This window comes from Podarcis vaucheri (assembly GCF_965113315.1).
Source record: "Podarcis vaucheri genome assembly, chromosome: 11".
Taxonomy (NCBI): domain Eukaryota; kingdom Metazoa; phylum Chordata; class Lepidosauria; order Squamata; family Lacertidae; genus Podarcis; species Podarcis vaucheri.
This window is the reverse complement of record NC_138749.1, coordinates 26,600,092-26,628,085: the sequence shown is the minus strand read 5'-3', so window position 1 is coordinate 26,628,085 and position 27,994 is coordinate 26,600,092. Positions and strand designations below refer to the sequence as shown.

The following is a 27,994-nucleotide window of genomic DNA, read 5'->3' as shown; positions in this document are numbered from 1 at the left end:
AATTGATTTCTCTAAATTCCAATCCTGACTCATATACAATTTATTTCTGGCTACAGTGTAATATTCAGGAAAATGTCATTTGTTTCCTTTTGTTTGAAAGATAATGATTCTCAATCAGTTATTCAGGACCAAATCTGATTTGTCAGGTGAGTAATACTATTATGACAATCATTTTCCTTTACTGTACAGAAAAGGGAATGTCCTTAACTCAATTGCACAATATTTTTATTGGAAAAAACTTCACTTCCATGAGCAATCAAGCCAATGATCTGCTCCATTTTCTCTAAAGGAAGTACTTATTCTAGTCAAAGTGAGTCAGATGCATGCGATGTGTACTGTGAAGAGAAGTGAAATCCTCAAACTAAAATGTGCTAAAATATAATGCATATGTTAGCTCCATCAGATATTGCCAACAACTAAAATAGTAAGTATTGGGGAAATTACAGGTTTGACAAATGTGTCACAGCTGATGAACAACAGTTGACTTTTAAAATTGTGTCTTCACATTTATCTATTAGTTCACTAGAGATTTTAAAAGGAATATTGAGCTGTGACTTGTACACCTCAAAATTGTGCATCTTGTACATATCAAAGTTTTGCAAAGTAAGGCAATATTGCCTTGGCAGAAGCTTTGTGTGCCTTTTATTGGGCAGATGGAAGCAGTAACAAATGCTTTAGAAAGAGTGACCTAAATGTCCATACAGTAAACGTCCATAAGTGTCATGTGCCCTTCAGCTCCATCAGCCTCACACAGACCAGGAGGAAAATGAAGGAAATGTACAGATGGGGGGCTGGAATCCAGGTTCAAAAAAGAGATGTCCTCTCTTTGTGACTCTAGATGTCAGAGAGAGAGAGAAGCACATTGGCTGGCTCCTCTGCCTTATCCGGGAATGGGGAGGACTTTGACTAGGGACTGAACAGGAGGAAGTGGCACAGGAGCTGGAGGCAGAGGGCAAGATACAGTCGTCATTGTGAACCAGGTGCTGTCTTCACAGGTGGGACCAGGTGCATCTGCCCTGATTGAGCGCATGTACAGCATATTTATAGGGTGAGCGTGTCCCGTGAGGGAGCTCACTCTACCACATCTTTAAAAGCTTGGGAGGAGAAACATGTCAACTGTCAATACAGCTTCAAAGCTCCCATTATAAACCTCTTTCTTTGTTCTTGAATCTTGGAATCTTGAATTCTGGCCTTGCTCTTAGCCTGAATAAAGAACTCTTCCTTGCTTACCAGTAAGAGTTGCTGACATAGTGATTTGGGATGGGAGCCTGACAAGTAGTATCAGTAGGATATCTGAAATTATTTATGTGCATTAGGTGTCTGCTCCATAGAGATATACATGTCATGGACCCTGGTTGCATGGACAAAATGAACTCTGGAATGGGATACATGCTTCCATCTTTGACTAGCTATGTCTGTAATTTCCAGGGGATGTAGTTATTGAGAACAGCTGTGGAAAATAAATGCAGAGTTTTAAATAGGCATTTCTTTTTCAATTTACTCTACGAGATGTACTATATATATGTAATGTATTGTAAGACTATTAATAAAGCTTGTTACATTGCAAAAAAAATGACATTTCTTTTTGTACAGCACTAAGTTTACTTGAGAACATATGTTCCTTCTTCAAGCAGTGCAATGTGAACTTCTGGTGCAGCTTCTGGTTGTGCTTACACTGTTTACCTGAAAGACAGAAAGAGTTTGAAAACAACAATGTAAATAAACTGGTAGTAGACATTAAACTGGGGAAACAATGTTAATAATCGTTAGTTGTGCATCGTTTTTATTCTTCAGTAATGGATGAGGAGGGTGTTGCCAGCTGTGGATACAGGCAACTTCGTTAGTTCCTTCTATCAAATTAATACAGGTGATGCATTAGGTTAATTAATTTATGATTATCAGGAAGGTTAATTTAGTATTATTATTTATACAGTAATATCTATCTATCTATATCTATCTATCTATCTATCTATCTATCTATCTATCTATCTATCTATCTATCTATTATCTATCTATCTATCATCTATCTATTATCTATCTATCTATCATCTATCTATCTATCTATCTATCTATCTATCTATCTATCTATCTATCTATCTATCATCTATCTATCTATCATCTATCTATCTATCATCTATCTATCTATCTATCTATCTATCTATCTATCTATCTATCTATCTATTCATCCAGTTGAACTGTTTTTACTCCATTACTATTAGCCAACCACCTAGTAGAGTAAAATTCTAGTGCTGACCTTAAAGGGGCAATTAATAGATAGACAGATAGAAAGATAATATATAGCCGCCCCACCAAAAACAACACACACTATACACCCACCCTTGGGTGATTTTCTCCCTTTCTTTTTTTACTATTCTTACAGTTATTATTTTATTAAATATATAATGAGCAGCGCTAACAGAGTATTCCAGTTCCTTATACAATGACTTATTGTTTTCTTCTTTTGTTCATTTTTTCCTATTTTATCATTTCATTTAAAAGACTGCAACACAAAAGTGAGTGTTTGGAAGAAGGACTATGCTCCTTGTGGACGTAACTTGGCCAGTGTTCTCTCCCCTGATCCAATGGGCATTGCTGATTGTGAATGGCACATCTGAAGGCTAATGAAACAATGCAGTGAAACCCATTGGTCAGCATTAGGACATATTTCCTCCACATAGAAGCTTCCATGTTCAAATCCTGCTACCTACAATTAGAGGGATCTGTAGCTGGTGAGAAATATCTCTACCCAGGACCATGGAGAGCTGTTGCCAGTCAGAGCATGACAATACTAGAAAAGTATAGAAAAGTAGTCTGGCTAAAAAGTTGTTTGGTATGCTCCTATGATTTGGAAATCTGTCTGGCTATGAATGTTGTTTATCTGCACTGCATTCCTATTAAAGGGATGTACAATTGCATTATCTCCCAACTAGTCTAGTGCAGCCACAAGTGATGAGAGCTCCATTGTATGCTGCTGGTAGGCAATGAAACTGTCACTACAGTGCTTGGCAAGGAGCATCAAGCAATTGCCTGGGCAGAAGGGACTGTTCCCTTATTAAGAACTAACCAAGAACTAACTTAGTTGGTCTTTAAGGTGCTACTGGAAGGAATTTTTTTATTTCCCTTATTAAGAGTCATAGTTATGGGAGAGCTTTGTTTGCTCTTAGGGATGTCGTCATGTGATGTCATGACATCCTGGTCTCTGCATGATCCCTGATTGAGTGGGATCATGTAGTAAAGGGGAAAAAAGTTTTCAGAGTGGTTCCAAAGCAGCAGCATATCAGGACAACAAACAATTCCCCCCAAACACAGAAAGCAATCTTAAGCCAACTTTTCATATCAAAAATTGAACCTCATGAATATTTAGTGCCAAATACCTAGGTAATTTATTTATGATCCTCCTAGAACAAATCAATTTAATTCCTTCCTGCCACTAGAGGGAGAGGTTAGAAAAGAGCAATATAAATTTGTCAACAAAGGACCTGAGAGTGCTCAATTTCAAGAAGCCCGGAAAAGAGGGCGAGCCTTAGAGGTGCATGTTGCATTTCAGGTTAAAGGCTTCCTCATGGGTGACTATGCAAACAGCAGCAACAAGAAATTCTACTTTAAGCTGTAAAAATAATAACCGTATGCAGGAATTAGTCAACGAAGTGATTCGCTCAGCTATGTGTTATGTACTGTAGTTGTCTCAGTTTTAGAAAACATACAGTGCTCCTAAAATACATTGGGTTGTGTGAAACGTTATGACAAATGCATCCAAAACAAGAATAACGTGATTGTAGTACCAGTCACAGTGCCACCCTTCCCTCTGCAGTGAGTAATGTGAGGTGTGATAGAATAAACTCAAACAGACAATGAGCTGGATTAAAAACGGCCACAACTTTATTGATTACAGGTGGAGGTGGAATTTTGGCTCAGGCATTGGGTGTATATCCATTTTAGCTTCCTACCAGAGGGCTGAAACGACTTCAGTGTTGTGCCAAGGAATGTGGCCTCCTCCAAGGTGTTGATCTACTGAGGTCGCTGTCCTAAGGATGCCACTAGAAGCTCTATGGCCCATCTGTCCTCATGCTTCACTTCTGGACAAAAACTTCCACCGAGACCCCTCTAACAGGCTACCCTGATTACGCCGCTGGTTCAGGGCAGGGTGATGTACCACTTTACCCCAAAGCTTGAAGACTCGGATTCCACCCAATGCCTTAACTGCCCAAAGTTGTGATGATTTGCTATGAGGAAGGCAAAACCTCTAGACTGACCAATTTGTCTACAGGCAAATTCCTTCCTGGCTCTGAATACGGCAACCATTAGGAAGGTCAGGATGCACTAAGAATGAAAACCAGATAAATGGAGTAAACCTAAGGAATAAAGAGAGGTTAAAGCAGCAACCTTAAAGGAAAATTATGATTAGAATACATAATACAGAATAGACCTTCCACAGAAAGGTCCAAAAACTAGAGTCAAAGGATGGCCAAGAGCAATAACAAAGGACTTAAGGGAGTGCAATATGCAGCCGCACCTGCAATATACACCCATCCACAAAGATAACCTCAGAGACCTCTGGCTTGTCCATTCCTCCCCTGTAAGTAGGTCTCTTGTCTATGAATATGGATATATTGGTTGGTTTTTCAAAAGGATGTGATGTTAGCCTAGACTTCTTTAGTAAAATGAGATATTTATATTGTATATTTTGGTAGTTTTATAAAGTTCAACAGATGAAGCTCCTGAATTTTTAAACATCAAATTTCAGATATTCAAATTATTCCTTTAAACAAAAAAGTTCCCCTCCTCTCTTTTTAATAAGCCCTGCAAGTAAAAAGCTTTTACATATTGATGTAAACTTCTGTGGTCCCTGCAACTGCAATGCATCTACACAATAACAAACCTAAAATAAGCGCATGTTTATAATACCCTGGATCTCAATTTAATGGCATCCTTTGTGTTTAGAGTATCCTGCCATTAAACAGTGCTTTATTCAGAGCTGTATTATTATCTTTGCTATCCATGAATATGTGTTCACTTCCTAACGCTTCTCAGCCAATTAAGCTTTTTCATTTTTATTTTTCATATCACCTGATGTGCTCATTAGAAAGCTGTTGGATATGATCCACTGGGAACTTCTGCTATACAAGCTCCATCAACATGAATGGTATGTACGTAAGATTACAACACTTGGGATTTGAGCAAAGAGTAGAATGTGTTCCTTAATCGTTATACTGAACATACGTTATACTGATTTGCAGAGTGTGTGACTTTCTCAGTTTCATCAGTTGATTTCAGCAAGGCCTCCATTCATCTCTCATTTCCAGTTTTTATTTTTTGTTTTTAAATTTAAAAGCATTTATAAAATGCTCAATCTTTCAAAAATCTCTAAGTGCATAGTATAAAACAACAGCAAAAGCAAAAGCAACACAGAAAACCCATTTAAGCAATAGTATAAAAGCATAGAAAAATAATAACAGGAATCCAGAGAACTTCAACACATTAAATGTCAGGAACTGGCTGGATGAAGAAGAGTGGTAGGAGGAACCAGCCAGGGAACCCCCAGAGGAGGAAAGCTAAGAGCAGGGGATTGCTAGTGGGACACTGAGGAGAGGTCAGAGGGAGAAGACTGGGGGGAAGTGCTGAAGGGGCGGCAGGGTTTAGTGAGCAGGAAGAGCCTGTGACAGGGAGCAGTTCAGACTCCGAAGCTGAAGCAGAGGAGGGGGTGGTCAAGGAATTGCTGAAGAATCCAGAGACCTTCCCTCTCTTGCTGCAACAAGCTCCCCTCCCCCTGGTCTCCACAGAACAATGAGAAGAGCAGAACAGAGGTCAGAGGTGTGCATGTGCAGTATGAGACTGCTTGGGAAACATCCAGGAGAGGAGGAGCCTTAGAGCAGTGTTTCCCAAACATTTTTGGGCAACGGCACACCTGTTTACCGGAAAAAAATCTCGCGGCACACCACCATTAAAGCCCCGCCCCGTGACGTCAGCGTGCAGCGTCACGCCGGAAGGGACGCACAAAAGTGAACGTTTTTTCCCTTCCCCTTGCCGGGGTGGGAGGAGGCAGCAGAGCGAGGGACTGAGGGACGGCGGCAGCTGAGGCGGCGGCGGCTGTTGTGGTGGTGGCGGCGATAGTGGGCGGAGGAGGAGCCGTCGCCGGGAGTTGCTGCTGCTGCTGTTGCTGCTGCTGCCCGGACATGCCGGCCTCCTCCTCCTCCGCTGTCTCGCGCTCCTCCCTTTTGCGCGCGCTGCCCCGCCGCTCGGCACCACCACCGCGGAGCCGCCCCCGGCTCGATGCGGATCCTCGCCGCCGCCTCTCGCCACCCGACTCGCCCGCCTCCCTCCCACAGCACACCAGCCGGTGTCTCACGGCACACTAGTGTGCCGCGGAACACCGGTTGGGAAACACTGCCTTAGAGAGGTGTGGAAGCAATAGTATAAAAGCATAGAAACTGGCAACTGCTCCATAGGGGCAAAACCTGCTGAGGAATGTTGCTGAGACCACTAGGCTGTTGTATGTCCGTTTCCTTGAATAAATAGTTAACTTCACTGAAAACAGAGATCTGCATCCTTTATTGCTGCATCTGATGCCAGCCTTGACATAAAACAAGGTCCAATCTTTTTGATCAGGGGAAGCTTGACAAATAGACTGGTCTTCACAAGACACATAAAACAACTGTTGGCTGTTGCTTCACATAGGGTAGAGGGAGTGGCATTCCATAGTACATGGTCAATAGCAGAAAATGCCCATTCTGGGGTCACCATGTTATGAGATTTCACTTTCTTGTAGTAAGACTAAAGTAACTTCAAGCTTAGCTGTTAAGCTCAACAGAGCCAAGATTCCACCTATGAATCATGGCTGTCAACTTTCAGATTTGAAAATAAGGGATCAGCAGCCTCGAAAATAAGGGATCAGCAGCCTCACCTGTCCCGGGGACAGACTATGGGATATCTAACAATCCGGGATAGCAGTGGGAAGCAGTGGGAAACGGCGCTGGAATAAGGGAATTTCCCGCAAAAAAGGGAAGGTTGACAGCTATGCCTATGAATATTTCACACACCACTGGCTTTATCTTTAGTGTGTGCTTATAAACTCAAATATAAAATGTTCTATCGTTGTTGTAGAACTATTAGACTAAACAAACTTTTTAGAGTCAAAGTATTTTGTTTCTTTAAAATACTTTCTGTCTAAGAGTGTAAGTGGTAACAATGCAGAAATAATGACATTTTGATGAAAAAGTGGACGTAGCACTGTGGGTTGGAATTTAAAATCACTGAGCTTATGGGCACATTTATTCTCAGTGATTGCTAAAAAATCAAATATTGATGAAATAAGATTAAGCTGTTAATAGGGCAATTTATTTCATCACTGGAACATGTAATTTTTCACATCTGTTCATTAGAGTATAGGCTCTACATCCTATTATAAAAAGATTTATTGGTTAGCATTACATTTTTAAAGCTTTCTTTGGGGCAAGAGAATACGATGAATGGATGGGACAGAATGAGAAACAGTTCACACAATCAGATTGCCTTGTGCAATGGCCAATTAATTGTCTGTGTAGCCCATAATAATGCACTGGAGAGAAGCAGCAGAGTAACAGATCACCATCAAGGAACCCTGTACAACCTCTGTTATCAATGCCTCTGAACAGCCAAGACAATGAAAAAAGTGAATCTTTGAAAATGAATGGCTGCTGTCACCTGGCTGCCATCCTTTCACTGAGAGCCAGTATGGTGTAGTGGTTAAGAGCGGTAGTCTTGTAATCTAGGGAACTGGGTTCGCGCCTCCGCTCCTCCACATGCGGCTGCTGGGTGACCTTGGGCTAGTCACAGTTCTTTGAAGTCTCTCAGCCCCACTCACCTCACAGAGTGTTTGTTGTGGGGGAGGAAGGGAAAGGAGAATGTTGGCTGCTTTGAGACTCCTTAAAAGGAGTGAAAGGCGGGATATCAAATCCAAACTCTTCTTCTTCTTCACTAACATAAGCTCTTAAAAAAAAACAAGCCGCTTCATGTAACAGGCAGAAGTTCAAAAGGTGCACCTTTCCTACCACAGCATATCTATGTTGGAAAAACTGCATATGTTGAATTTCTATATGTGGTGCAACTTTAAAAAGTTGGGGGAAACGGTTGTCCCTTCTGCTTCTTCATGATTCGGCCAACAGTTTTCACCCAGTCATTAATATTCAAGGGAAAGCTAGTTTCCTTTTCAACCTTTGAGGAAATAATAGGAATATACAGTAAAAGTTGAATTGCCATTAATATTTTGCCTAAAGTAAAACTCACAGTGAATTTAAAGGTTCCTCCTCATGTGGAATTGTCGAGGCAAGAAAAGAAAAGAAAAGATTAGGTTGTTGCCTGGTGGCAGACTTCATCATTTCATGTAGCAGCCCTCAGGTTCAGTCCCTGGAGCTTCCAGTTTGAAAAACAGATCTCAAAGTATCAGGGTCGAAGGCCCTGATACTCCAGATAAGATAATACTGGGCTTCAATGGTCAATAGTCTAAGTCATCTTAAGTCTAAGTCTAAGCCCAGACGTTATCACCAAAGCAAAATCCCATGAAATATTGGAGGTTCCTATACAGTGCCAGGGATCTCAAAGTAGAAATCTGGAAGCATATTTCATACCCTCTGTGCCAGCATAGTAGTTTGCCAGGGCTGATATTCTATTGTTTACTCTGCTTCATATGGGTGGACAGAGGATAGTATGCCAGCTGCTATATAAGGGACCAATAGGATCCCATCTGAATGCTAACTGTGACCTTTCTACTTGGGCTGAAAACTCATTGTTAAGATATTGACTGAGCTACCTTCATATTTTCTATGTCTGCTTTCCCCTGCATTGCAGGTGTTTGACTAGGTGACCATTGGGTACCTTCCAACTCTACAATTCCATGATTCTACTTCTGGACTGCCAAAAAGTTGATAAAACAAAATTTCAAGGGGTTGGAAGGAAAACAGAACATTTCAAAGACCAGCAAAGATTCTCAGAAGTGATTCAGGCAGTTATAATACTAATAGTTGCCTTCAGCTCTTTTTATGTACATTGCTCAGATAGGTTTCAGTGTAGAAACACAGTCAACAACAATGTGCAGCATGCACAATTTTGCCATGTACATTGCTTTGGCATGACCTTGCAAACTGAGTTTCAAGGGGAGATACAATATTATTACTGAATTATGTACTTGTGTGCTAAAAGACAGGAATTGAGGGAAAGACTCAAAGGTTGGATACTAGTTGCTAGATTTCTTCTTTGAGCAGGGGGTTGGACAATATGTCTTCTAATGATCACTTCCAGCTCTTAAAATATATAAAGAGAGTCTTAATGTCTCTTGCTACAGACTCAGGCAGGCACCATCACATTTCCAGCTATAGTTTGCTTTTTTGTTTTTGTTTTGCATCAAATTGTTAATTGTCTTAATATGAAACAAAATGGTAGCTGGATGGTCACTGTGCTGCTCATGTTTTCAAATACAAGTTCAAGCCACTTTCTCTATAAGGGCCTACTGTATTACTGTATGGATTTTCTAATGGGTATTATGGATATACAGTGGTACCTCGGGTTACATACGCTTCAGGTTACACACTCCACTATGCCAGAAATAGTGCTTCAGGTTAAGAACTTTGCTTCAGGATAAGAACAGAAATCGTGCTCCGGTGGCGCAGCAGCAGCAGGAGGCCCCATTAGCTAAAGTGGTGCTTCAGGTTAAGAACAGTTTCAGTTTAAGAACGGACCTCCGGAACAAATTAAGTACTTAACCCGAGGTACCACTGTAATACAAAAATACATATGCCTGCCAGCAATTGTCTCCTATATACTATGTGACTTGGAATAATATGTTAATTTTCTGTATTTCTTAAAAAGAAACAAAAGGTTACAGCTTAGCTATTTAGTGCTCAGAATCCCCCCCCCCCGAACGTTGTAAAGAAAGCATCTCCTTTTATCATTATCGCAGATAATCTTCATGTCTCTTATTCTTTGGAAATAGAACTATACTGAATTTGAATGGATAGCTAATTTCACTAAAAATAACCATTATTCTGCACTTGCTTGCTTCACCAGCATATGTACTTGAGAAGTATTGTACTGACTGTTGTGGTTGAGTAACATCTTGCAATGTATGATGTGATGCCAGAGTTGCAGATGCATTGTAAAAGCAGGTGCACCAACTACACATTCTTGAGATTGAAGTGCCAGTCAATCAGACGAAAGGTCCCTCTAGCTCAGTATATTGCTAATGACAGCTGGCAGTACTAGATGTAACCGAGTCAGTGCCTAAGTCAATCTTGGCATTTCCTGTGTCTGGTATTAATCCACAGACAGATGGTAGCGGAGTAGCTGCCATACACAAGAGCCGTGACCAATGAGAATGGGAAAGCAAAACCTTAACTTTCAGCTTAACATGCTTGCTTAATGGGAGAGTTATGCTTACTTTTCTCCAATTTGATTGCAAACAAACTGAAAACAAAGGGAGCTGCCTCATATTGAGCAGGATGATTTAGGTTAGCATTGTCAGCACTGAGTAGCAGCAGCTCTCCAGGGTTTCAGACATTCCCAGCCCAACTTTCTGGGGATTGTACCTGGGACCTTTTGCATGCAAATCAGATGCTCTGCCACTAAGCTATGATACCTCCTCATATAATCTACATGTTGGAAATAGTTTGGGCAAGTCAGAACATTTTTAAAGCTCATGCTGGGACTTCACCATGGCTCCTTTGGTAAGGAGGGTGGTAGAATAACAATAAGGCATAAATCTATTGGAAAGATATAGCAGCCACATGAGTTAGTTTGAAATGTATTCAAAACTGGCCTTCCTGCGTGTGACAGAATCAGATTATCCCCTACCCCTGCATAAAACCTTTTTGTTTAGTGCTAGGAATTAAGGTGGCTTGGCCAAACATCTGTAAGCAACATGTGGTCAGATAAGCAAAAAAGTTTCGGAAAGCAAAAAGTCCTCAAAGGTGAAATACAAAATATAACAACACAACAAAAAGAGAGGTCATATACACATATTGATCGGCTTCCATATTTGTCAAGGGTGCCAACAAACAACAAATGAATGAAGATATTTTGAAAAAGTAAGGATCAGATACTCCAAATGTCCAATAATTCAGGTTGCAAAAATTGCTATAAATGTTCTGCTTTGGTGTATGATATGAAGTCCCACAATGTAGCTTGAAATTAATCTGGTTTTGCAATGTCATGCAACACTCACATGCCACATTCTTTCTTCTTTTCACATTTCAATTCCTCATCTGGGAGAGCAGAGGTTCCCCAGCATTATAAATATATTTCTACTCATTGTGACCAGTTGTGACGGCTTATTGCTTTTAGCAATAAAGATTCATTCATTCATTCATTCATTCATTCAATAAATATACAGTGGTACCTTGGGTTACATACGCTTCAGGTTACAGACTCCACTAACCCAGAAATATTACCTCGGGTTAAGAACTTTGCTTCATGATGAGAACAGAAATCGTGCTCCGGCGGCGCGGCAGCAGCAGGAGGCCCCATTAGCTAAAGTGGTGCTTCAGGTTAAGAACAGTTTCAGGTTAAGAACGGACCTCTGGAATGAATTAAGTACTTAACCCAAGGTACCACTGTAATAGCCAATAGTAGTTATCCAGTGTTTCAGGCAGGAGACATTCCTAGCCCTACTTGGAGAAGCTTACCTTGGAAGTAATACTAGTTGACATTGCTCACCTAGCATTGCTCACCTAGCTTCCCAATGCTGCATGCAGGTTACTGAGAGGGAGAGGGTGATGTTGTGGCGATAAAGTTGCTGCCGTAACTTATGGATATGATTCCTGACATTAGCTCAAAATGTATCCATAAATTCAAAGGAGAGTATGATTAAAAAAAGCTGGGTATATGTTTGCTTTGGCTCAATGTTGAGGAGTTGGCCTTTGTGAATGGGGTATTTCAGTTATGTTATTCTGTAATTAGGATGATACATCTCAATATGCTTCTCTAGAATATATCAGTACAACTTTATAGATGTGTCACAGATTCAATCCCGAGTACCTTTGCCAAGCTGATAGGATACTTGCATTAAAATCTTGGGCTACTATGAAAGGGGCTGTTAACGCAGGAGCATTAGCCTTGCTTATCGCTTTAATGTCTTCCTTTGATGGCTAAGCAATGGCTAAGTCTTGAAAAATTTACTACATAATGAGAATCCGTTATTACCCTACAGCCTCTTTTCCTGAGGGGTGAATATAGCCAAAAGCTCCATTTTCATCTGAGAGTTTTGATGAAGGAGTGCACATTTTGGCTTTCAGCTGTCGTGATTGCAAAACGACAGCCGCAATATATATACAAAAGGAAACTCGATGTTCTTTTTATGTGGAGCAGAAAAAGAAGGAGAACTCTGGCTCGTATTTTGCTGACTTGGAACCAAAATTGGAGAAGCTTTTTGGAAAAGAAAGCTTGGTTTTCAGGAGGCCGTTCTGGGGATTTTAAGGAGCCCAATCCACAACCATCCTACTTTATTCCAACCTGTTAAGTGGGTGTTGGTGGTCAGACAAACAGCATGGCTGAAATTGAGCACCATATAGCTTACAACATTTGGATCTATTGGCTGTATCTAGCACTAGCCCAATTCAAACTAGACCCATTGAAATTAAAAGCATAACTAACCTAGGCTCATTAATTTCAATAGGTCTACTCTGAGTAGGACTAGCACAGGACACAACCCAATGAATGAGCAAGACTGAGCTTCAAAAGATGCCACAGTCTGTTTAAAGACCAGGTGGGTCTTATTTCCTACAGGAAGTACCACTATTACTGACCAGGGCATTATTAGATAGTTCTTGTAGTTACTCCTACTGCTGTGTTGACAATTCCATTAAACTATAACCTGGAGATCTTTCTTCAATTTATTAGCTGTGTGCCACATGCAGACAGCAAGGACATTATAGAGAAATGTTCTTGGCAGCTGCTGTCAATGGCAGAATTTATTTCCCCTAGGGATTTGCCAGCATCTAAGAATTTTCTGAAAGTGTGGTCTAAAGTTCTCATAGTTGGTGGGAAGGGAAAAGACAATAAAGATGAATTGGTGTTTTGTGCTTTTGTCCCATGTTTATAGAAAATTTTATATCTGTGTGGGTTTTAAATTATTGGAAATGACTCCCAAGGCTTTAGAATCATGCAGGGCAGAAATGTGCATGAGTAAAAAATAAGAATGAAATAAAAATCATCAGACATAGTGTTAGTGAACAAGAAGGCAATAGTTGAGCTGCAGAATTCATAATATTGCAAGTGAGGGTTTCGGTGGGAGCCTCTCAATCAATGCGAAAGCAGCTGGGGCAGGAGGGGCAATCTGGATCAGGGCCATGGCAGTGGCAAATGATTAAAACTCCCTCCTCCAATGCTACAGTCCTGCTTCAGATCTCTCTCTCTCCCTGCCCTCTGCTACCACTTTGACTGCTAATGCAAAAACCAATCACTTGATTAATGTCTCATCTAGTTTGGTGCACAATAATATCGTGGGGAAAAGCTGGAAGAATGAAAAGACCTGCCATCTCCCAGCTCTGCAATTGAAAACAAATTATTTCTGGACTCTTAATTGCTTCTCACTGCAATTTTTATTTCTTGGTCATTCTTCTTTGTGCTCCTCTTTGACATGGAGCCACGCATTCTATGATGATTGCTAATAATCGCATCATAAACTCCCTGAACCTTAGCTGGCCATAATTTTTAGCAAGCTGAAGTTGAGAGTAGGAGTGGAGCAAGAGGGAGGGGGAGCAGTAAAGCCGTAGCTTTGACATGTGATTTTGCTGCCATTCTAATATGGTTAAATCTGGTCCAGAAAACTCCTGGACATTCCTGGAGACAAAAGTGTCTTCAGTGATTTGCAAGCACACTATTGTTAATTAACGATCTCAAATGCCCCTTGCCAAGTGTAAGAATTAAATAATTTCTGTGGCAAAATTTCCTTCCTGGGCTTTTTCTTGATTACCACCACTCTGAAGAAGGGGGTTTAAAGACACTTGATATTAGTATCATAGAGTGACCATTGTTGATGGATATGAATGCCAATATAGTATTTTTTGGACATGACAGATACACCAGTGATATGCTGGCAAAATAGCTAAAGTGGGACTGCCTCAGGCAGTGCAACATTTATTTAATTTCCAATATTTATGGACAGCTTTTTGTCATGAATGGTCACAAAATGGTTTGCAGAAGAACAGCTGCAGTGGGTGGTTTGGTGTTGCACGCCTGTTTTCCCGAAAGTGAGCATTGTTGATGCTTCCTGAGAGGGAGAGGTGAGGAGCAGAGTGCAGTGTTCAATGTGGTTCAGGTTCAAGAGTCAGATTAGCTCTGCTGCTGTGCCTGCACTGTGCTCCCTGTGCCTTGCCCCTGCCCCTCTTGGTAAGTGGCAGCGATGCTAGCCACTGAAAAACCAGGTGTGAAACACTACCCTGTGTTTATTGCCCAACTGCTGCTGCAAAACCATCAACAATACAATGCATCAGTCAAGCAACACAGTGTTTAAAACAAGAAAAAACACAGGTGAAAACATCAGATAAGCATAATTTAACAGAATGCTCAGTCTTCGTTGAACACCTGAAGTTCAATAGGGTGGGGGACAGACTTCCGTCAGCTGGGAGGACATTCTATAGAGTCAGCCCCATAATTCTTAATGCATGGCTCCTGGTAGATATGCGCTGTACATCTGAGGCATGGTAGACCACTAACAAAGACACCTCTGAAGATTTCAGCGATAGGGCAGGGTAAGACGAAATTGGGTATCCTGGACTCAAGTAATAAAGTATCCTGAACTTGACGCAGTAACACATGGGCAGCCAGAGCACCCGGGTTATGTGTTGGGGGGTTGGTCTGTGCCATATCCTATACCTATGCTGTATCCTGTGATTTGTAACTATTTTTAAAATTTACATATTTCATACATAGAGACACAGTAATCTTAGATATGTGATTTATGGGACTGCCAATAACAAGCACAAGTCCATTGTGAATTTCATCTTGAACAGTGAAATCATAGAATCATAGAATCATAGAGTTGGAAGAGACCACAAGGGCCATCGAGTCCAACTCCCTGCCAAGCAGGAAACACCATCAGAGCACTCCTGACATATGGTTGTCAAGCCTCTGCTTAAAGACCTCCAAAGTAGGAGACTCCACCACACTCCTTGGCAGCAAATTCTACTGTCGAACAGCTCTTACTGTCAGGAAGTTCTTCCTAATGTTTAGGTGGAATCTTCTTTCATGTAATTTGGATCCATTGCTCCGTGTCCGCTTCTCTGGAGCAGCAGAAAACAACCTTTCTCCCTCCTCTATGTGACATCCTTTCATATATTTGAACATGGCTATCATATCACCCCTTAACCTCCTCTTCTCCAGGCTAAACATGCCCAGCTCCCATAGCCATTCCTCATAAGGCATCGTTTCCAGGCCTTTGACCATTTTGGTTGCCCTCCTCTGGACACGTTCCAGTTTGTCAGTGTCCTTCTTGAACTGTGGTGCCCAGAACTGGACACAGTACTCCAGGTGAGGTCTGACCAGAGCAGAATACAGTGGCACTATTACTTCCCTTGATCTAGATGCTATACTCCTATTGATGCAGCCCAGAATTGCATTGGCTTTTTTAGCTGCCGCGTCACACTGTTGGCTTGTGTCAAGTTTGTGGTCAACCAAGACTCCTAGATCCTTTTCACATGTACTGCTCTCAAGCCAGGTAACACCCATCTTGTGCTATCAGGCACGTCCAACTTCCAAGGGACTGTGATCTACTCCCACTATAAAAAAACCTGGCAGTGATCTACCCATTGGATTGACCAGAGTTGCTGAGCATTTTGGGGGGGATCTTGAGCCAAAGTTGTTTAGCTTTTTTGTGGAGGGGAGCAGGTTCCCGCAATCAACCATGATCGACCAGGGACACCCTGCGATCGACCAGTAGATCATAATCGACCTGTTGGACATCACTGTGCTATGTGATAGAGCACATCCTTTTTTGATGGAGGATGTGCTGGGAGATATTCCTAATGAATTGGCCTAAGGATAGTCACCAGGTCAGGAAAAGTCAAAGTGGTACTGCAATCACTGCAGACACTAAATCATAAAGAGCAACAGAAAAAAATATTCCAGTGATAACATATTTTGATAAAAATATCTGATTTTCTTTTATATTGTGGTCTTGACCTGCAACCGATTTACTTGCCTGGCAGAGTTTCTGAAAGACAGTTGAAATAATGAAGTTGCAGACTAAAAAAGAAAGAAAAAGCAAGTCCTTCTAGAGATTTATCACTTACTGCTACCACGGAGAGTTTGATGGTCTTTTTACTTTTCTTGACTTAATTCATGAGCATCTCAAAGAGGTGTTATGGTTTGTACTTTGAAAGTATTTTAGAAGTTTAGCAATACCAGTTGCTGAGCGCTCTTGCAGGCTTCTCATGGGCATTTTAGTCAACCATGTGGGAATTAGACTCTAGTTCCCATTTGCAGAGATATGCAGAAGTCAGCTCTGGGACGTTTGACCCTTTAATTAGTTCTCTTTTCTCCTCCTATAAAAACTGTTGTTGTTTAGTTGTGTCTGACTCTTTGTGACCCCATGGAACAGAGCATGTCAGGCACTCCTGTCTTCACCTATAAAAACAACGCAAGTTTAAAATAATATATAACTTTTACTTAGTATACTTTTACTTAGTATACTTTCAGTTGCAGATTAAATATACAACGCAGGTAAAGGTAAAGACACACAACGCAGGTAGGTAATAATTAAATTGCTAATAGGCCTCACATAGATTCAACTGTTACAGACTGACTGATACTCTGACTCTGAGGCAGGCAGCAGCAAAACACAACATACCTGCTGCTCTAACTGTTAAGACTAACTGCCATAACTGTACCAACTGCCATAACTACCACAGAGTATATGACATCATAGAGTTCTACAGCTCTTTCAATTAACCCTTTACATATGCATTTTGGGTGCTAACAACCTACAAGCCGATGTGAGAACAGGACGCTGCACTAGGTGGCCTGATCCAGCAGCCTTGTCTTATGTTCTTAGTTCCTGCTACATTGTTTGCTATAGAATAGACATTATAAAAACCAGCCAACCGACATGTTGGTTAGAATGCAAATGCATGATGAAAAGAGGGTGTAAAAAAAATCTTTTCTTTGTTTTCTACAATGGATACCCAGTCCACATTAAAACACTTTAACGGCAAAATTATGTAAACCCCACAGAATTCAACAAGACTTACTCTGCAGGAAATTATATATAGCAGGGATGGGAAACTAGCAGCCCTCCAAATGTGGTTGGGTTACACCTCCTATCATCCCATGCTTGCTGGGTCTGATAGGATTTTGAGTCCAGCAACACCTGGAGGGCCACAAATTTGTCACCACTGGTGATTAGGGTGCAGCCAAAATCACCATGACTATTGCCCTTTGAAAATATGTGTCTTAGAAAGGGAGGGAGCATGGAATGTCGACGTTGCAGCCAACAGAAAATCTATTTTAGAGAGACTTATCTTTTCCCCTGCAGGGAAAATCTTGATACCCAGTGTGCTTACACGAATCAATAAATGGGCACATGGTGCACTCAAGAATAGTTATTATCCCTTTCACTGAAAAACTGTGTATTCATCTATATGTTTATTTACAAGTCAATACAGATTTTTTCTCTCTAAAGCTATTCTGCATCCTTGTTTGCCCTGAAGGAACTTTCATTTTTCTTGGCTCTAACTCATACATATCTTACTTGCCTTAAGGCAAAAAGTCACAAACCATAGGTTTATTTATAACTCATCATGTTCCATTCTAGCGGTTTTCTCTAGTTTCACCTAGAGTATTGACTCAGTAGATCATTTTAAACTGCTATTTAAATGCTGGCAAATGTAATTATTGACATTATACTCTCATGCCCAGCATTCATGGCGCAAAATATAATCACACTAATTGGTAATAATTCCTATTTGTGCTGTTAAATCTCTGCAACTTTAGCTATGGAGCTTATTCTCTTTAGATTCATTATTCACAAGGCAAAGTTTTCTCATGCTGACGTTTATCAGAAATTCCATATTAGTCATAGAGTGAAGAAGGAGGTTTGCCAGGTTACATGCTGGAGGTTCCTGATCTACCTTCAATTCTGGCATTGCAACATAAATCAAGACTGACACAGCTTCTCCCACACAACTGCCTGTTCTGTACAACTGCATGCTGGATTTCCCACAGAAATTGAAATGGGATGGAGGGGTGTATTTGAATTTTTTTGGGGGGAGACTAGGGGTTAAGGACTGTGAAATATTACCCTGGGCAAATCTCAAGCCATGTAGCACCATTGTGAAAAATTGAAAATTAACAGTATTACTACTGCTAATAATTAGCAATAATCTTAATCCTATCTTGGTTTCTTGCTATACTTTTGCACATTAACTTCTTGAGTGCAGTACATTCAATCTGATAGTCACTTCATTGATATTCTTCTTCTTACAATTTATTATTATCTGTCCTTCACCCCAAGTCATGGGCTGGTTGCAACAAATAAAACAGAGTATTAAAAACAGTTTAAAACAATTTAAAATTACAGAAATAAAGCAGGTCCTAAAAATATACACCACAGCTGTCAAAGGCCAGGATAAAGAGGTGTGTCTTCAGTATTCGCCGAAAGCTGTATAATGAAGTTGCCAGGCACACCTTTCAACTGATATACTTACTAGTTTATTCCTGTATCAGGCAGAAGTGGTTTCTTTCAGAGTACAAGATTCTGTTCCATGAATGTTCAGCTGTAGCTGATGGGGCCAGAAGTAGCAAGAGATGAACCCCTATTTCTTTTCTCCCAAGAAGCACCAAGACCAGACTAAATTACCATTGGAGGCAAATATCACCCACTTTTGAATAATATTCCATTCTAGCCCTCTTCAAGAAGACTCTTGAGAGTCCCATGGACTGCAAGAACATCAAACCTATCCATTCTTAAGGAAATCAGCCCTGAGTGCTCACTGGAAGGACAGATCCTGAAGCTGAGACTCCAATACTTTGGCCACCTGATGAGAAGAGAAGACTCCCTGGAAAGGACGCTGATGTTGGGAAAGATGGAGAGCACAAGGAGAAGGGGATGACAGAGGACGAGATGGTTGGATAGTGTTCTCGAAGCTACCAGCATGAGTTTGACCAAACTGTGGGAGGCAGTGGAAGACAGGAGTGCCTGGCATGCTTTGGTCCATGGGGTCCATGTTATGTCACACGAGGAAGGATGTGACAAACTGCTGGAAGAAGCAGTTCTTGGGGGGGGCGTTATTCTCTTATGTTACTAGAAACACTGATAAATACGGACTTCTAATGTTCCCTTGACGTTAAGTCCAAGGGGAAAACAAAAGTCATTATATCTGTCACCTTTGCTAAAATGACTAAGGTGTGATGAAGTACTGGGTTGTCATGCCATCTATTCAGTTCCAACTCATCACAAAGAGGTTCTTCTCCAAGTGCTTCCTTCCCTCTCTGCTTTTAATTTCCCAGTTGGTTCCATTCGATATGTTTTGATGAAATACTCTATTTAGATCTATCACTCAAATCAGTACTTTTTACCTTTTGGTTTCCCTTGCTTTGGCTTGCCTGCTTCATTTCATTTTTCATGTGCTCATTCAATCTTTCTCAAAAGGTTTCAGAGATAATGGGTATAGGCGACTCTCAACGTATCCTGGGGTTGCAGTTCTGGGGATAGGGCCTAAAGCCAAAACTGTGTATACTCAAAACATATTGGGTTCAATGGGTGGGAATGCCAAAAAAAAAAAAAAAAAAGGTAACCCCCTTTCCACCCCTCCATCTTTTTGGCAAGCACATAAAGCTGAATGTGCACAAGTTAAATGTGCATCAGTTTGTCCACGCCATAATATTTGCATGTATTTCCAAGCCATCATATTTTTGAAAGCAAGAGTTAGCTTAGCATCTTTCTGCCTGTACAAGCACAATAAGCTTTGTACTATACAGTAATAATTAAGTTTCCTATCTGTGGTTTGTAGTTTTTGATTGAAGCGAAACAAAGTTTCAGAGGGCTCTTATGGAAAAGATAATGAATGTAACCTCCTGACAGAAGAGCATGAAATACACATAAATGAAAAGAAATATCAAAGCATGGGTAATGTCTTTTCTTAATCTTTAGAAGACCAATTTATGGAATATGCATTATTTCTCAGCAGTGCCGAGCAATGCAAATCTCTTGCATTTCAGATCCAAGTTGAAAATAAATGATAATGCCGTGAAGTGTGAGACAAATAATGTTTCCAAAAGGAGAACAAAAGAAGCAATTAGCTACTCATAGGCCTGGTGTCTGTGTGTGTGTGTGTGTGTGTGTGTGTGTGTGTATTCCAATGGTCCTAAAACTGGCATATATGTTCTGTGTGAATGAAACAACAAAGCTTAAAACAGTCCTTAACAATGATCAAATAGATAAAACAAGAGTTAAGGTTAAAATATAACTAATACAGGAATTTATTATGAATAAAAATATCTACATATACACACTATTTTAATTATATAAAGGCAAAATATGCATTTTGACTACATCTTCCTCAACAGCAATCTTGTTAAGCATTGAAGACCACTGAGCAAGACATAGCTGAAAGGTGCTTGGCCTTTTTATATATTTCTGACTTGTTTACTTATTTGCAATTCATATTTTCATTATATTTTAATCTTGTACTCTCCCACCCTGAGATCAAGTTGAATGCTATTCACATATGTACATATGATGTTCAAACTAGAGTTGACCCTTTTCTGTAGCTGAATTAAAAATAAATTCTAGAGACTTGAGGAAAGAAGCTACTCGTATTTCAAATGAAAATTGCCTTTGGTTGCTGTGGAACTAACCTCTAAACCTTACACTCTTTTGGCTTTTTAGCATCGACAGGCTGCTAGGTCGCTTGATCTGTGTGAGAAAAGGAGAACTACATACTTTGTAGTAGCTTAGCAACTACAGGGTGACCTGCCCCCACCCCAGCAGTTGGCAACCATGGGCACCTCTGCAATGTTGCAACTCACTCCTCCACAACCAACCAAGAGGCCAGCTAGCCAAAGTTGAAATACTGTGATGTTTTAGACAGCATGAAAAAGAAAATGAACTGAATGGGGCTCATTCAATGAAATGTTTGTTAGTTCTGAAACAAATGCAGAAGGGAACAAATTGGCATGAATGGAATTCCCCTTTGGGACTACCATTCATACCCATTTGTACCATTCAGATGTCGTAAGGTCTTGTCTTACTTTGTGGTGGTAGTGCTGAATTTGGAAAGTCTCTGAGATGCTGCTCATTTTCTCCCCAGAATGTCTTAGCCAATATGTCTTTCTAAGACGTTAGGGGAGGGAATATGGAAGCCAGCACATGAAAAATGTCAGTCTGCTCTGGTGATCATTTTTATTGTTGCTGATATTTCCCAGAATTACACAACACCTCCAAGATGAGTAGCTGCCAGACTCAGCCTGTTGCTGCCAAAGGTGGTGAATATAAAGAAGAGGAAAAGGGTGAACAAAAGAATGAATGTTAATTTAAGTACAAAACTGAATGTGACCTCGGTGAATGAATATTAAAATGAATGTGATTTTTTAAATGAACTAGTAATGAAATTAATGAGTCCTAATGCCAACAGTGAATGGAGTTGCTTATAAATGGCTTGAGGCCATAGTATAGCCATATTGCAACCAGCCATATCCCCCATATTGGTAACTTTCAGAATTTTTCTCCACCTTAATAACTTTTAATATTCAGGAACTTGAGGGCTTCGGTTTGAAGTCTTTTTAATAACAATTGCAAGGAAGAACCTTTGTGGGAAATCCCTTAATTTTGGAGTAAGGCAACCTTCCCCAGCCTGGTGTTCTCGAGAGGTTATTGGACTACAACTCCCATCAGCCCCAGCCAGCATGGCTTATGGTTGGGAACGTGGGGAGCTTTTGTCCAACAATGTCTTTGGGACACCAGGTTGCAGAAGGGTGCAATAGTAAGATTGCTGGCATCATAGAACCCCCTGAAGGCCTGGTACTCAGATGGTTGCCCCAGCTCTCTAACAGGCATGTGGTGATATCTGTCCACTGTATCTGTTCATGAAATCTTGCTGGTTGTAAGTTTTTTCTTCTAAAGAAGAGGGCTATAGAGTTGCTAACTGAAATCTATGTGTCCATCTCCTGGGACCTAACTAGACCGCCAGATTCCTGTCCAAGTTCTCAGGCTTTCTCTTTCAATGATTGAGCGCCATAAATCATCCAGTGCTTTTAGCTGTGCTGTAAGCCCTTTGACTGAGGAGCGGGTATGGATATTTGCAATAAATAAATCTGTTAGAACAGATATGATAGCTATTTAAGCAAGCCTTTAACTTGTTAAGGAAAATCTTTCAATCAAACATGCTTTCAATTCATATTAATAATAGATTGTAGGTATAACATCTTTATCACTTGAGGCTCAAGTATCCTCTGTGGCTAGAAATGCCTTTTACCAGCTCTGTCTGGTTCACCCACCACAGCTGTTCCCTGGACAGGGATAGCCTGACCACTGTGATGGTGACCTTGAGGCTGGATTCCTGCAATGCACTCTGCATGGGGTTGCCCTTGGACCTCATCTGGAAGCCCCAGCTGGTGCAGAATGCAGCAGACAGACTGCTGATGGGGGCACATAGCCAACACTACCTGACATCTTTGTCTAATAATCTGCACTGGCTGCCCATCTGCCACTGAGCCACATTCAAGGTCTGTTGCAATGAACGGAAGCCCCACATGAAGCCCTCAGGAGTTAAGCTGTAATTTAAGTAGGCTTTATTCCACTTGCAGTTGTGCATCATCATAAAGCCATCTTCTTGCATCCAGGAACCAGCATACACAGGTTGGGTTGCATTCAGGGGAAAAGCCAGTGTGGAGAAGTCAAACATACCTCTTTTTACTAGCTGGCTATAGACCAATTAGGCAACTCGTCACATCTCGTGGTGCTGACTCATCACATGATGTTGAGTCAGCATTTCCTCTTAGCACAAAATGCCTACAACACCCCAACAAGGTCCTCGTATTAATTTACAAAGCCCTGAACAACTTAGGTCCAGTGTATCTTAGGGACCACCTAAACTCTTGTTCTGTCTATTTACTCAAGATTTCCAAAGGGGCGGCCATGCCAGCCTGCCAGCACAGAAGTAGCAAATAATTTAAGGCACCTTAATGACTTGATTTGGTGTAAGCCAGGGCTAGCCAACATGGTCCCTCCAGATGTAGGAATAAGCTCCCATCATCCCTGATGATTGGTTGTTGTTATTGTTGTTAATATTTATTTCCCACCTTTTCCCCAAGCTGGGACTCAAGGTGGCTTGCAGATAAAATAGAAAAAGTTAAAACATAGGAAAGATGGTCATTAAAAAGCAATTAAAGATAGTCGCTAAAAAGTAATTCAACTCTCTTGACTGGGGCCCGTAAGAGTTGTTTTCCAGCAACCTCTGGAGGACACAATATTGGCTACCTTGGGCATAAGCTTTTAGGGGCTGGATTCCACTTTGTCAGATGCAAATGGACTCTGTTCGACAAAAGCTTCTACTGTAATTCATTTGTCAGTGCCATGAAACCCCTAGTTGTATTCACCCAAAATGCAAAAACCATGGAGGGGAATTGGCAAGAGAACAGGACAGGTTAGGGCTGTTGATTTGGGTCAGCTAACAGCCTTGAATCCTGTTATCAGACTTAGGCCAGTAGATTGCAAAATACAACAGAGTTGAGCAAATTCACCGAGCGTCAGACCCAAAGCCTTTTCATGCATCAGCAGAAATTTCAAGCATTCGACAGTGGGACAATGCTTCACAGCTGGGAAAAGAAAAATGATTTCTTTAGAAGTACCATTCACATTTTTATCAGAGCATTGCTATGATTTCTCTGTCCGCCTCCTTTTCCTAATCTGGTCTTGACAGTCAATTTCATTGGTATGTCTTCAGATGACAATAAATGACTTTGCTACAGAGGAGAAGGAATGAATGCACTTCTTTACAATGGGATAGTGGCTGTTAAGATGCAAATGCAAGCACTTGACTGCGTGCACTTCTAAATCAAATACCCCATAAACTGAAAACCAAGGTCTCACATGCATTTTACCTTTGTGTATGAATGTGTACATTCTAAAACCCCACTATACACTACACTGGTGTAAAAATGACCTGATACCCATCATTATTTTCACTTGCATTGCCATTTCCCATAAATAAATATGGCAAAAGTGCAGGAATACATGTCAATCCAAATGTTGTAGAATAATCGTCATATATCCTAATGCACACTGACTTGGAGGGTTGGCCGCTGATGAAATTACAATGCCACTACTCCTGTGCTTCCAAACTGCAGGCTGATCTGCAGAAGTCAGCAGATGATGCTTTTAACAGGATAGAGGTAAATGTTAACTTTTTTCATACATTTCGAGAATATTGTGGGTACACAGTGTGATTGTGGCAGAGAGGTGTGCACAATTGCCCCATCCCTGCCAGTGCCAATCCTGACCTTCCTGAGTGGGTAAGGTCTGAATGGGGATTTTTCCATGTGCAGTGATGGGGGAGAAATTTGTTTAAAGTGTGAACTAATGTGAACCTGCATAATCACACTTCCTTAGGCAATACATGAACCAAAACACATCTGTCCTTCAAAACTAACATTTCTCCAAGTTTTGCAATGCAGTTCTCCAACCAAATAATTTCTAACAACCACCACCACCACCACAACAGCAATGCATATATCTCCACATTTCCCCCCTACAAAAAATGCATTATATTAGGAGAAATTACTTGCAGAAATATGTATATTAGGAGAAATGTGCATGGAGTTTCATGCAGACTAAAAAATATGTTTGCAAAGTGATGCTGAAATGGGGCAAACGGAACCTGAGAATGGAAAAATTAGAAATGGAATGATAACATAACTGACAGATTCATTCATCCTTCTTCAGGATCCCACCTGTGATCAGGACTGCTTCTTTTTCAGGGGAAGATTCTAAGTCTGCTCTTAGAATGCACTTAGAATCCCACTGCAGAGCTCCCCACTCAGTACAGGAAGGTCTGGGGTGAAGTTGGTAGGGACAGGGGACTTTATGTGGCTTTTCATTCCCACTACATGTTATACCCATAAGGATTCTCTGAATGCATGAGTAGGGTTATTGCTGCCTGTTAATTGCTACTGGGACATAGCAACAGGGAATGGCAAACCTACTGACAAAGAAAAAACCATGTGGCTAGAACATTGTGTGTGCCTCTGTGGATGAGGTGGGGAGAGGGAAATGAAGCCTTATTGTTGAGGAGAACCAGGATTAGGGCCACAATGAATGGGCAGTGTCAACGCTTTCTCCTGTGTCATTGTCCTAATGATCATCACCCCAGCTCCCCAGTGGTTCTGATTGGCATCGGAAGTAGACTGCCATAATGTGTAGTTTGACTCAATTGACCGCCCAAAGCTGTGGAGGAAACTCGCAGAATTAAAAATTGATCAGCGTTTATTGACTTTAATACAAAATCTATACTCTTCCAATGTCTGTCAAGTCAAACTTAGCACCAAAGGTCACCTTTCACCAGACATCCCAAACTCGAAAGGGGTAAAACAAGGGTGTATTCTTGCACCCTTTCTATTTAATTTATTTTTATCAGACTTGCCAGATCACCTTCAAAAAATAGAATCACATGCCCCTAAACTTAATCAGAAACCAGTTCCTCTCTTATTATACGCAGACGATGCAGTTCTACTATCATTAACGAGTCTGGGTCTGAAACGTCTTATATCTTCTCTGATCCTTTACTGTGAATGTAATAAACTCTCAATAAATTATGAGAAGACAAAAATTTTGGTCTTCTCGAATGGTTGGAAACTAGAGAAATGGAAAATAAGAGGGCATGAAATCCAACAAGTAAAAATCTATAGGTATCTGGGAATATTATTCCAGAGCAATTTAGGGTGGGCAAATCATCGCACAAACGCCATAAAACAGGCAAAGTGCACCTCATCAGCAGTTGCTCGTTTTTACTATCAGAAAGGTAATCAATTTATCCCTGCGGCCAATCAGATATTTCAAACAAAAGTGCAAGCCCAGATACTCTATGGAATCCCACTATGGGTCCAAGCATATAACAGTGATCTAAAAAAGATCCACTCCAGCTTTCTGAGACGTATTCTTGGACTCCCAGCTGTGATCAAATATGAAACAATGTGTGCAGAAATAGGCATACACACAATGGAATACTGGGCCTGGTCCACCTCAATAAAGTACTGGTTACGCTGCCATTTTCGCTGCTCTCCATCAAGCCTGCTCGCTGATTTGCTTCAAGACTCTTATAAATCAAGATGGTACCAGTACCTTGAAAAAAAGATTGAATCTTTAGGCATCGAGCTGGAGCCCCTATACAATTCTAATGAGCAATACATTTTCCATAATATCCTAACTAGATTAAAGGATGTTGAGAGACAAAATATTATGGCAGCAGTAAACAAAATTTGCTCCCCCGTATTCTATGATTTAAATATCTTAGATAGCAGAGCCAACTACGTCACTAAATTAACAATCCCAGCCCAACGTAGGGCTTTTATGTTGGCCCGGTTGAATGTTTTTCCCTCAGCTTTTGTCAGGGGAAGATATCAAAACATCCCTAGAAACAAGAGACTCTGCAGATGCTCTATGAATGTCCCGGACACTGTAGAGCATATTCTCTTTCATTGTCCATTGTACAGTACGCTCCGTCAACGCGTGCTGTCCCCTCTTCTGGGTGGCCTGGAACCCCAACAAGGTGAATGTGTGGGATTCTGCCTATCCGACGTTGACCAAAGGGTAACGGCGGGGGTAGCTGAGTTTTTGGTAGCAGCCCTCCAAGGAGCAGGTTAACAAGGAAAATCACTGACTCTATATGTGTATATATATATATATGTTTGTAGCCAACCGCTGCCTTCTTACATATACTTCAAGTCACTTATATGTTACTTTTTCTTTTATGGTTTTATCTGTACAATGCCTAATAAAGGTTTGATTTCAGTGTAGTTTATCCTGGGGGGACACCCTACGTATGGCGAGACAGGTGATCCAGGCTTAACAATAGCCAAAACTGCAGACAGTCCTACATCAGTGATAAATGCAGCAGCCTAACGGCCAGGGACCTTTGGAGTATTAGAAACTAGGAGGAAACTGGGAGAAGAAAACCCTTGAACAAATGCATCCCAAGAGAATAAACAAAGGAATTTACAGAAAAGTTGGTGATCTTACACTGGTCCCTACTTATCACATCCCTACTTATCACATCCTTATATCTTTGAGTATAGCATTGGGAAAAGAAAAGAAAATATTGTGACAGAATCTTCTTTTTCATCGGTGCTCCACTAGTAATGCTTATACCAACCTTCACAGAATTCAGTGATCTTGAAACATACTGATTTAAAATCCACAGAAATGAATACAGAAGCGTGCATCTGTGTGGAAATAATGCAAGACTATCATCTTTTATAGTTTGATGAACAACCAACAGGATGAGAGACTGCTCCTACTCCAACAATTCAAAAGGAACAAACCAGATTTGCTAAGTGAGGTGAATTGTGGCAAACATTTGGCAATGATCAGATTACAAATGCATACAAAATCATCATTTCTCCCTCCTCTGTATATTATCCTGTTATAGGATTTGGGGGTGGTTTTGGATGTTGCCTGTGGGTTCTAACAAAACCTGTAGTTTTATATCTACAGGATGGGAGTTTGTGAGTTTGTTGTAGAAGAAACTGCTGAACTGGTCAAACCATTTTCTTTAAGCTAATGGCCTGGTTGGATCTGTAGAAATCCCCAACTGCATGACTGAAGATGTGGATGAAGAACAGATGTGTTGCCATCAAGATAAGTGCATCAGCCTTCACCCTCCCACCTGGCTGGAGACCAAGTCATCTTGTAAGAAGGAGGAAAAAATAGCGAGTCTGGGGTTGAAGATGGAAAGCGATAGAGGTTGAGTTCGCTCTCTGTGCGGAGACCAAAACTTTGGCTTTGGAAAGCCTCCCTGACAACCATCTGGGGAAACAG

General features: G+C 40.9%; 2 long non-coding RNA genes across 4 annotated transcripts; one reads left to right on the top strand and one right to left on the bottom strand.

Annotated features, from left to right (window-relative positions):
• The first annotated feature begins 54 nt into the window (after positions 1 to 54).
• Positions 55 to 11,645, top strand: LOC309514268. Of its 2 annotated transcripts, none has more exons than XR_014211854.1 (3): positions 55 to 146; positions 5,084 to 5,143; positions 8,824 to 11,645. It is a non-coding gene; the product is annotated as an uncharacterized lncRNA (long non-coding RNA). The 2 variants fall into 2 exon arrangements; XR_014211855.1 differs by lacking the exon at positions 8,824 to 11,645 and adding an exon at positions 6,398 to 6,487 and having other exon boundaries at positions 5,084 to 5,872.
• Positions 1,516 to 16,683, bottom strand: LOC309514276. Of its 2 annotated transcripts, none has more exons than XR_014211869.1 (2): positions 16,257 to 16,683; positions 1,516 to 1,683 (listed from the first exon to the last, which is right to left on the bottom strand). It is a non-coding gene; the product is annotated as an uncharacterized lncRNA (long non-coding RNA). The 2 variants fall into 2 exon arrangements; XR_014211870.1 differs by lacking the exon at positions 16,257 to 16,683 and adding an exon at positions 11,652 to 14,980.
• Positions 16,684 to 27,994: the final 11,311 nt, after the last annotated feature.